Genomic DNA, 9,637 nt, shown 5'->3' on the forward strand with positions numbered 1-9,637 from the left:
ATGATTCCTTCAATCCATTCAGACTCTGAGAGATCATATTGACTTGCTGAGTCAATATTTTATTCTGAGCCAATATGGCATTCAGAGTATCAACTTTAAGAACTCCCTTCCTTTGAGGCGTCCTATTATTCACAGGATTCCTTTCAGAAGTGTACATGAACTGGTTATTTGCAACCATGTCAATGAGTTCTTGAGCTTCTGCAGGCGTTTTCTTTAGGTAAATGGATCCACCTGCAGAATGGTCCAATGACATCTTTGATAATTTAGACAGACCATCATATAATATATCCAGGATGGTCCATTCTGAAAGCATGTCAGAAGGACACTTTTGGTCAATTCCTTGTATCTCTCCCATGCTTCATAGAGGGATTCACCTTCCTTCTGTCTGAAGGTTTGAACATCCACTCTGAGCTTGCTAAGCTTTTGAGGAGGAAAGAACTTGGCTAAGAAAGCCGTGACCAGCTTATCCCAAGAGTTCAGGCTGTCTTTAGGTTGAGAGTCGAACCATATTCTAGCTCTGTCTCTTACAGCAAATGGGAAAAGTATAACCCTGTAGACCTCAGGATCAACCCCATTGGTCTTAACAGTATCATAGATCTGCAAGAATTCAGTTAAGAACTGAAAGGGATCTTCGGATGGAAGTCCATAAAACTTGCAATTCTGTTGCATCAGAGAAACTAATTGAGGTTTCAGCTCAAAATTGTTTGCTCCAATGGCAGGGATTGAGATGCTTCTTCCATGTAAATTAGAATTAGGTGCAGTGAAGTCACCAAGCATCTTCCTTGCATTGTTATTATTTTCGGCCATGTCTCCTTCCTTTTCGAAAATTTCTGTCAGATTTTCTCCAGAGAGTTGTGCTTTAGCTTCCCTTAGCTTCCTCTTCAGAGTTCTTTTAGGTTCAGGATCAGCTTCAACAAGAATGTTCTTATCCTTGTTCCTGCTCATATGAAAAAGAAGAAAACAGAAAAGAAGAGGAATCCTCTATGTCACAGTATAGAAATTCCTTTATGTGAGTAGAAGAAGAAAAGAAATTCGAACACAGAAAGAGGGAGAGGGTTCGGATTTTTAAGAAGAAGAGAAATGTTAGTAGATAAATAAATAATTAGAAGGAGGTGAGAGAGAAGAATTTTCGAAAATTAAATAAATTAAAATAAAAAAATTTTGTTTTAAATTTAAAATTAAAATTAAAATCAAAAATTAAGAAAGGAAAATTGAATCAAATTAAATTAAATTTAAAACAATTAGTTAATTTAAAAAGGAATTTTGAAAAAGAGGAAGGTGATTTTCGAAAATTAGAGAGAGAATTAGTTAGGTAGTTTTGAAAAAGATATGATTGAAACAAAAAGATAGGATTAGTTTGAAAAAGATTTGAAAATCAATTTTTAAAAGATAGGAAGTTAGAAAAGAAGTTAGAAAAGATTTTAAAATTGATTTTTTTAAAAAGATGTGATTGAAACTTATTTTGAAAAAGATTTGAAAAAAGAAATTAAAAAAAATTTGATTTTGAAATTAAAGTTGATTACTTGACTAACAAGAAACTAAAAAGATATGAGTATAGAGTTTAAAGATTGAACCTTTCTTACTAGGCAAGTAACAAACTTAAAAATTTTGAATCAATCACATTAATTGTTAGCATTAATTTCGAAAATATGAAATAAAAATAAGAAAAATATTTTGAAAATAATTTTGAAAGGTTCGAAATTATGAAAGAAGAAAAAAATTGAAAAAGATTTGATTTTTGAAAAAGATTTGAAAAAGATAAAATTTTTAAATAGAAAATTTGATTTGACTCATAAGAAACAACTAGATTTTAAAAATTTTTGAAAAAGTCAACTCAAATTTTCGAATTTGATGAGAAGAAAAAGGGAAAGATATTTTTTTGATTTTTGAATTTTTAATGATGAAAGAGAAAAACATCAAAAAGACATAAAACATGAAAATTATGAATCAAAACAAGAAAAATGTGCAAGAACACTTTGAATGTCAAGATGAACACCAAGAACACTTTGAAGATCAAGATGAACATCAAGACTTATTTTTGAAAATTTTTAAGAAAAGAAAAACATGCAAGACACCAAACTTAAAAATTTTTATTCTTTAGACACTAATAATTCAAGAATGCATATGAAAAACAAGAAGAAACACCAAATAAGAAATTTTAAAGATCAAATAAGAAGACTTACCAAGAACAAGTTGAAGATCATGAAGAACACCATGCATGAGTTTTCGAAAAATGCAAGAAAGAGATAAACATGCAATTGACACCAAATTTAAAAATTGACTCTATACTCAAACAAGAAACACAAAAATATTTTTGATTTTATGATTTTATTAATTTTTTTGGTTTTTTTTTTCGAAAATTATTTGGAAAAAATGAAAAAGAAGAAATTATAATTTTTTTATTTTTTTTGTATTGTTTTCGAAAATAAGAAATAAAAAAGCTTAAAAATAAAATAAAATTACCTAATCTGAGCAACAAGATGAACCGTCAGTTGTCCAAACTCGAACAATCCCCGGCAACGGCGCCAAAAACTTGGTGCACGAAATTGTAATTCACACTTTTCACAACTCCGCACAACTAACCAGCAAGTGCACTGGGTCGTCCAAGTAATACCTTACGTGAGTAAGGGTCGATCCCACGGAGATTGTTGGCTTGAAGCAATCTATGGTTACCTTGTAAATCTTAGTCAGGAGATTAATTATGATTATCAGTTTGAATTGCGAAAAATAAAAGAGCATGAATTAAATACTTGTTATGCAGTAATGGAGAATATGTTGGAGTTTTGGAGATGCTTTGTCTTCTGAATCCCTGCTTTACCCCTGTCTTCTTCTTCACGCACGCAAGGTTCCTCCTATGGCAAGCTGTGTGTTGGTGGATCACCGTTGTCAATGGCTACCATCCATCCTCTCAGTGAAAATGGTCCAGGTGCGCTGTCACCGCACGGCTAATCATCTGTCGGTTCTCACTCATGTTGGAATAGGATCCATTGATCCTTTTGCGTCTGTCACAACGCCCAACCCCTGTGAGTTTGAAGCTCGTCACACTCATTCAATCCCTGAATCCTACTCGGAATACCACAGACAAGGATTAGACTTTTCGAATTCTTAAGAATGCTGCCAATGGATTCTAGCTTATACCACGAAGATTCTGATTAAGGAATCCATGAAATACACATTCAATCGAAGGTAGAACCAAGGTGGTTGTCAGGCACACGTTCATAGGTTGAGAATGGTGATGAGTGTCACGGATCATCACATCCATCATATTGAAGTGCGAATGAACATCTTAGATAGAAACAAGTGTGTTTGAATAGAAAACAGAAATAATTGCATTAATTCATCGAGACACAGCAGAGCTCCTCACCCCCAACAATGGAGTTTAGAGACTCATGCTGTCAAAGAGTACAAAGTTTAGATCTAAAAATGTCATTAGGTACAAAATAAATCTCTAAAAGTTGTTTAAATACTAAACTAGTAACCTAGGTTTATAGAAAATGAGTAAACTAAGATAGATAGTGCAGAAATCCACTTCTGGGGCCCACTTGGTGTGTGCTGGGGCTTAGACTTGAGCTTTACATGTGCCTAGGCTGTTTCCAGAGTTAAACGCCAGGTTGTAACTTGTTTCTGGCGTTTAACTCCAACTTGTAACCTGTTTCTGGCGTTTAACGCTAGAATGCAACATGGAACTGGCGTTGAACGCCAGTTTATGTTGTTTATCCTTGAGCAAAATATAGACTATTATATATTGCTGCAAATCCCTGGATGTCTACTTTCCAACGCAATTTAGAGCGCACCATTTGGACTCTTGTAGCTCCAGAAAATCCATTTCGAGTGCAGGTTGGTTAGAATCCAACAACATCTGCAGTCCTTTTTCAGCCTGAATCAGATTTTTGCTCAGCTCCCTCAATTTTAGCCATAAAATATCTGAAATCATAGAAAAACACACAAACTCATAGTAAAGTCTAGAAATACGAATTTTGCCTAGAAACTAATAAAAATATACTAAAAACTAACTAAAACATGCTAAAAACTACATGAAATTACCCCCAAAAAGCGTATAAAATATCCGCTCATCACAACACCAAACTTAAACTGTTGCTTGTCCCTAAGCAACTAGACAAATAAAATAGGATAAAAAGAAATCAAGACGCAATAATATCTCAGAGTTTTAAGTGAAGCTCAGATTCTAATTAGATGAGCGGGACTAGTAGCTTTTTGTTTCCGAACAGTTTTAGCATCTCACTTTATCCTTTGAAATTCAGAATGATTGGCGTCCATAGGAACTCAGAATTCAGATAGTATTATTGATTCTCCTAGTTTAGTATGTTGATTCTTGAACACAGCTACTTTATGAGTCTTGGCCGTGGCCCTAAGCACTTTGTTTTCCAGTATTACCACCGGATACATAAATGCCACATACACATAACTGGGTGAACCTTTTTAGATTGTGACTTAGCTTTGCTAAAGTTCCCAATTAGAGGTGTCCAGAGTTCTTAAGCACACTCTGTTTTTGCTTTGGACCTCGACTTTAACCGCTCAGTCTTAAGTTTTCACTTGACACATTCACGCCACAAGCACATGATTAGGGACAACTTAGTTTAGCTGCTTAGGCCAGGATTTTATTCCTTTTAGACCCTCCTATCTATTAATGCTCAAATCCTTGGATCCTTTTTACCCTTTCCTTTTGGTTTTAAGGGCTACTGACTTTTTCTACTGCTCCTTCTTCTTCTTCTTCTCTTTTTTTTTTGCTGCTTTTTCTTGCTTCAAGAATCAATTTCATGATTTTTCAGATCATCAATAACATTTCTCTTGTTCATGATTCCTTCAGGAGCCAACAATTTTAACATTCATAAAATTCAATATAAAAAACATGCACTGTTCAAGCATTCATTCAGAAGACAAAAAGCATTGCCACAACATATAGATAATTAGAATTTTCCTTATTAAGAACTCAAAAAAATATTGCCTCCTTATTCTAAAAATCTGCTATTTTATTCATGTTTGATGATGATGAGAAAAATAAATTATAGCTTAATTGGAGATAAAATAAAAGTAGAGATACTAATTACTACTACTCATATATAACTTCTAAGGTAAATTTCTAATAAGAACAATTATCACAGAGTTAAGCCTAAGATTAGAACTCAACAACCTTGAATTTGGGAGGTGGATGCCTCTTTAGTTTGTGGAGTGCTTGGCCCTTCAAGAGATAGCTTCTGGCGCTTCAGTTCCTTCAGTTCACGCCCTTGCTCTTCTTGTTCTCTAAGCAGTTTGCAGAGCATGCTGTTTTGATTTTGCTGTTCTTCCTTCAGTTGATCCACAGCTTCTTGCAACTTGGTGACAGATGCTTCTAGGCGCTCCCAGTATTCAATTTGAGGGATTTCCGGGAGGAACTCCTGTGCTCTCCTCTTGATGGGTTCGTCCTGCACTTGTTGTCCTTCTATAGACTTTTTGGTGATTGGTAGCTCAACTGGGATGTACTCATCTACTCCCATTTTTATCCCAGCATCTTTACATAACAAAGAGACCAAGCTTGGATAAGCCAATCTGGCCTCTTTGGAGTTCTTATTTGTGATCTTGTAAAGCTCACAAGCAATCAGCTGATGAACTTCCACTTCTTTTTCCAGCATAATGCAATGAATCATCACTGCTCTTCTGATGGTGACCTCAGAGTGGTTGCTAGTGGGCAATCTAGAGCGCCCAATGAAGTCCAGCCAGCCTCTGGCGACTGGTTTGAGATCTCCTCTTTTGAGTTGGTTCGGGGCACCCTTTGTGTTGGTTGTCCATTTAGCTCCAGGGAGACATATGTCCTCTAGGATCTTGTCCAAGTTCAGGTTTGATCTCATCATTCTCCTATTAAAGGAGTCTGGGTCATCTTGCAGTTGAGGTAACTTAAAGATCTCCCTTATTTTGTCAGGGTGGGTGTGAACAATCTTCCCTCTGACCAGAGTTCTATAGTCATAGAATGCGGTTCCCGCTATTCTCTGCCTGTCTGTCTGCCACAGATTTGCGTAGAATTCCTGAACCATGTTTCTTCCCACCTTTGTTTCAGGATTAGCTAGGACTTCCCAGCTCTTGTTTCGAATTTGCTCTTGGATCTCCAGATATTCGTCTTCTTTCAGATCGAATTTAACTCCGGGATGACTGACCTTAGACCCATTATTTTGTAGTAATGGTCTGAATGTTCTTTGGTTAAGAACTTCCCTTGATTCCAAAGTGGTTTTGGAATATTCTCTTTTTTGCCTCTTGAGTTGGTTTGTTTTCCCTTAGGAGCCATGATCTTAGTGGGTATTGGCTTAGTGATCACGGATAAACACACCAAACTTAGAGGTTTACTTGTCCTCAAGCAAAAGAAAAGAAAGGAGAGGGATATGAGGAGAGCCAAGTCCGAATTGTGGAGGTGGGGGGGAGGCCGAACTAGGATTTAAAGGGAAGGGGGGTAGGTTTTCGAAAATTTTGAAGAAGATATGATAAAAGATATGATTTGTAAAAGATAAGTATGATAGAAAAATGATGCACTTTAAAATTTAAAAGATATGAATAATATGGAAGATATTTAAAAAAGATAGCTTTGTTTTGAAAAAGATGTTGTGAAAATTTGAAAAAGATATTGATGAGTTGAAAAGATTGTAGAACGAAAAGAGATAGATTTGTTTTGAAAAGGATTTGAAAATAATTTGAAGAGGATAAAAAAAGGGTTTATGAATTAAGATACATTTGATATCTTTTGAAAAAGGATTTGAAAAATTAGGATTTGTAACATGTTTGTGCAAAAAATCATGAATTGAAACATAAAAAATGGAAAAAATTTGAATTGAAAACGAAATTGCCTACTCCCCACAATCCTGGCGTTAAACGCCCAACTGCTGCATGTTTTGGGCATTTAACGTCCAATTGGTGCTTGGTCTGGGCGTTTAACGCCCAGCTGTTGCTTCCAGCTGGCATTAAATGCCAGAAACTCCTTTGTCACTGGGCATTTTTCTGAACGCCCAGGATGCTGTAAATCTGGCGTTAAACGCCCAGAAACTGCTTCTTTCTGGCGTTTAACGCCCAGATGGCTATCTCTACTGGCGTTAAACGCTTGGTAGATGCTCTTTTTGGGCGTTTAACGCCCAATTGTGCCTCTTACTGGCGTTTTCTTGCCAGTGAGCTCCTTTTTCCTGTTTTGTGCTCTGAATCCTTCTGTAGCCCTGTGAACTTATGAAATTGATTCTTTATCTTGTTAATATTGAACTTATATGCTTTAAAAATAAATAAAATGAAGAATAGAATAAAATAAAATAACAGAAAGAGTTTTGCTAATGGCTGGGTTGCCTCCCAGCAAGTGCTTCTTTATTGTCTTTAGCTGGACCTTGCTGAGCTTTTTAATCTAGCCTCAGCCTTGAGCATTCTTGCTCAACATTGCCTTCAAGATAATGTTTGATTCTCTGTCCATTAACAATGAACTTCTTATTAGAATCAATGTCTTGAAGCTCCACATAGCCATATGGTGACACACTTGTAATCACATATGGTCCCTGACGTTAGGATTTTTGCCAGTAAAGAATTTCATAAAAACATTCGCGTTGTAGATATAGTCTCTAAACCGACAGAAATCCCTTCGTACAAACGTTTTAGTTGTCACAAGTAACAAACCCCTTTAAAATTGATAACCGAGTATTTAAACCTCGGGTCGTCTTCTCAAGGAAATGCAGGGAGGTGTTCTTATTATTGGTTATGCAAAGGTATGTTTTGGGGTTTTGGATCAAGGTAAAAAGTTATTTGAATGACAAGTAAAATAAAATAATAATAACTATAAAATAAACTCTTGGCAAGGTATTAGAATTGGAAGTCCTATCCTAGTTATCCTTATCAATTGTAATGAGAATTGGATTTTTTTCCCACCTTGTTAACCTCTAACTATGAAGGTAAGTTAAGTTGATGAATTAATTCTGATTCCTCAATTCCTAGTCTTTCCTTGGAAAAGTTAGAGTTATTAGAACTCGAATTTATTCTTGAAGAATTCCGATTTTCAATCAACAATGAGTTTGATAACTCAAGCGTCACCAATTAATTAACCAAAGCCAAAAGGGAAAATATCTAAATTAAATTAAAAGCATTTATAAATGAAGCAAAGCAAAATTAAATCTGAACATACCTTGAATTGCATTCACAAAAGAACTTAAATCTGACATGGACATTCATAAATTAAATTGGAGAAATAAATAAAAGAAACATTGAACCTGGGATTGAGAGTCACTCCTAAAACTAAGAGAAATCCTAAATCCTAATCCTAAGAGAGAGGAGAGAACATTTCTCTCTAAAAACTACATCTACTCCTAAAATTGTGAATATGAAAGCCTCTGTCACGCGTCCGCGTGCGTCACGCGGTCGCGTCATTCGGAGCTTTCCTTGTCACGCGGTCGCGTCAGTCAGGCGACCGCGTCATGTGCGTTCTGCTTAAGGCGCGCGGTCGCGTCAGTCATGCGGCCGCGTCGCTGCTTCTTTGCGCTTGGCATGTGTCCGTGTCGCCCATGCGATCGCGTAGATGCCAGTTTCTTCAGAAGCTCCGTTTTGTGCTTTCCTTCCATTTTTATGTTTCCTTTCCATCCTTTAAGTCATTCCTACCTTAGAAGATCTGAAAACTACTCAACACTCTAATCACGGCATCGAATGGAATTAAAGGTGATTAAAATAATTAATTTAAAAGCATAGGAAACATGTTTTTCACATACATCACATAATAAGGAAGGGAAAGTAAAACCATGCAATTAACATGAATAAGTGGGTGAAGGATTGAATAAATCACTCAAACTAAGCACAAAATATATCATAAAATATGGGTTTATCAACCTCCCCACACTTAAACAATACCATGTCCTCATGCTAAATCCAAGGTAATAAGTAAGGTTAAAGTGATGGAATGTCATGCAATGCAATCTAATCTAAATGCAACTACCTAAATGCATCATGCAATTCTAATTTATTCACTCATATATAAAGCTTACAGGTAGTTAAATTAATTCACATTCTCAAGGAGTCATATATGTATATATAGCCAAGCCTTAGATAATCAATAAGCACTTTTACAATTTAGATGGGAGAAAAAGCATTTTATGAACTTGCAAGACAATTAGATAATTCAAACAGAGATAAATGTTAATGAGCTATTGAACCCTCACTGGATTTGTGTTTACTCTCTAGTCACTCAGTGTTTATTGGGTTAATCACTCTATTCCTCTTTTTATTCTTCCTTTCTATAACCTTGTTCTTCATCTAACCAATCAACAATTATAGAATACAGTCATACCAAAAATCATGAGGTCTTTAATTAAGGTTGTAATGGGGCCAAGGTAAAGGTAAGGATATATGTATAAGGCTAAGTGAGCTAATAAGTGAATCCTTAATTAGACTAAGATCTCACCTAACATACATACTTAGTAAAACAAAACTTCTTTATCTATTTTCCCATATTTTCCCACTTGATGTTACATGCTCATGTTTCAGTTTTTATTTTTATCCCATGTGCATTGCTTTTATTTTGCATTTGGGGAATTCTTTTGTATCCCCTTTATTAAATACTGAAAAATAACTTTTTTTTTAATGCACATGGTAATTTAATCACTTTGATTTCTCATGAGCATGCTTCCCAAAATTT

The 9,637-nt window shown here is 35.4% G+C and overlaps 1 non-coding gene across 1 annotated transcript; it reads left to right on the forward strand.

Moving 5' to 3' along the window:
• Positions 1-311: 311 nt before the first annotated feature.
• Positions 312-414, forward strand: LOC112773516 (small nucleolar RNA R71). The gene has a single exon (XR_003188063.1). It is a non-coding gene; the product is annotated as a small nucleolar RNA R71 (small nucleolar RNA).
• Positions 415-9,637: the final 9,223 nt, after the last annotated feature.

The sequence above is a fragment of the Arachis hypogaea genome, chromosome 18, assembly GCF_003086295.3.
Source record: "Arachis hypogaea cultivar Tifrunner chromosome 18, arahy.Tifrunner.gnm2.J5K5, whole genome shotgun sequence".
Lineage (NCBI taxonomy): Eukaryota > Viridiplantae > Streptophyta > Magnoliopsida > Fabales > Fabaceae > Arachis > Arachis hypogaea.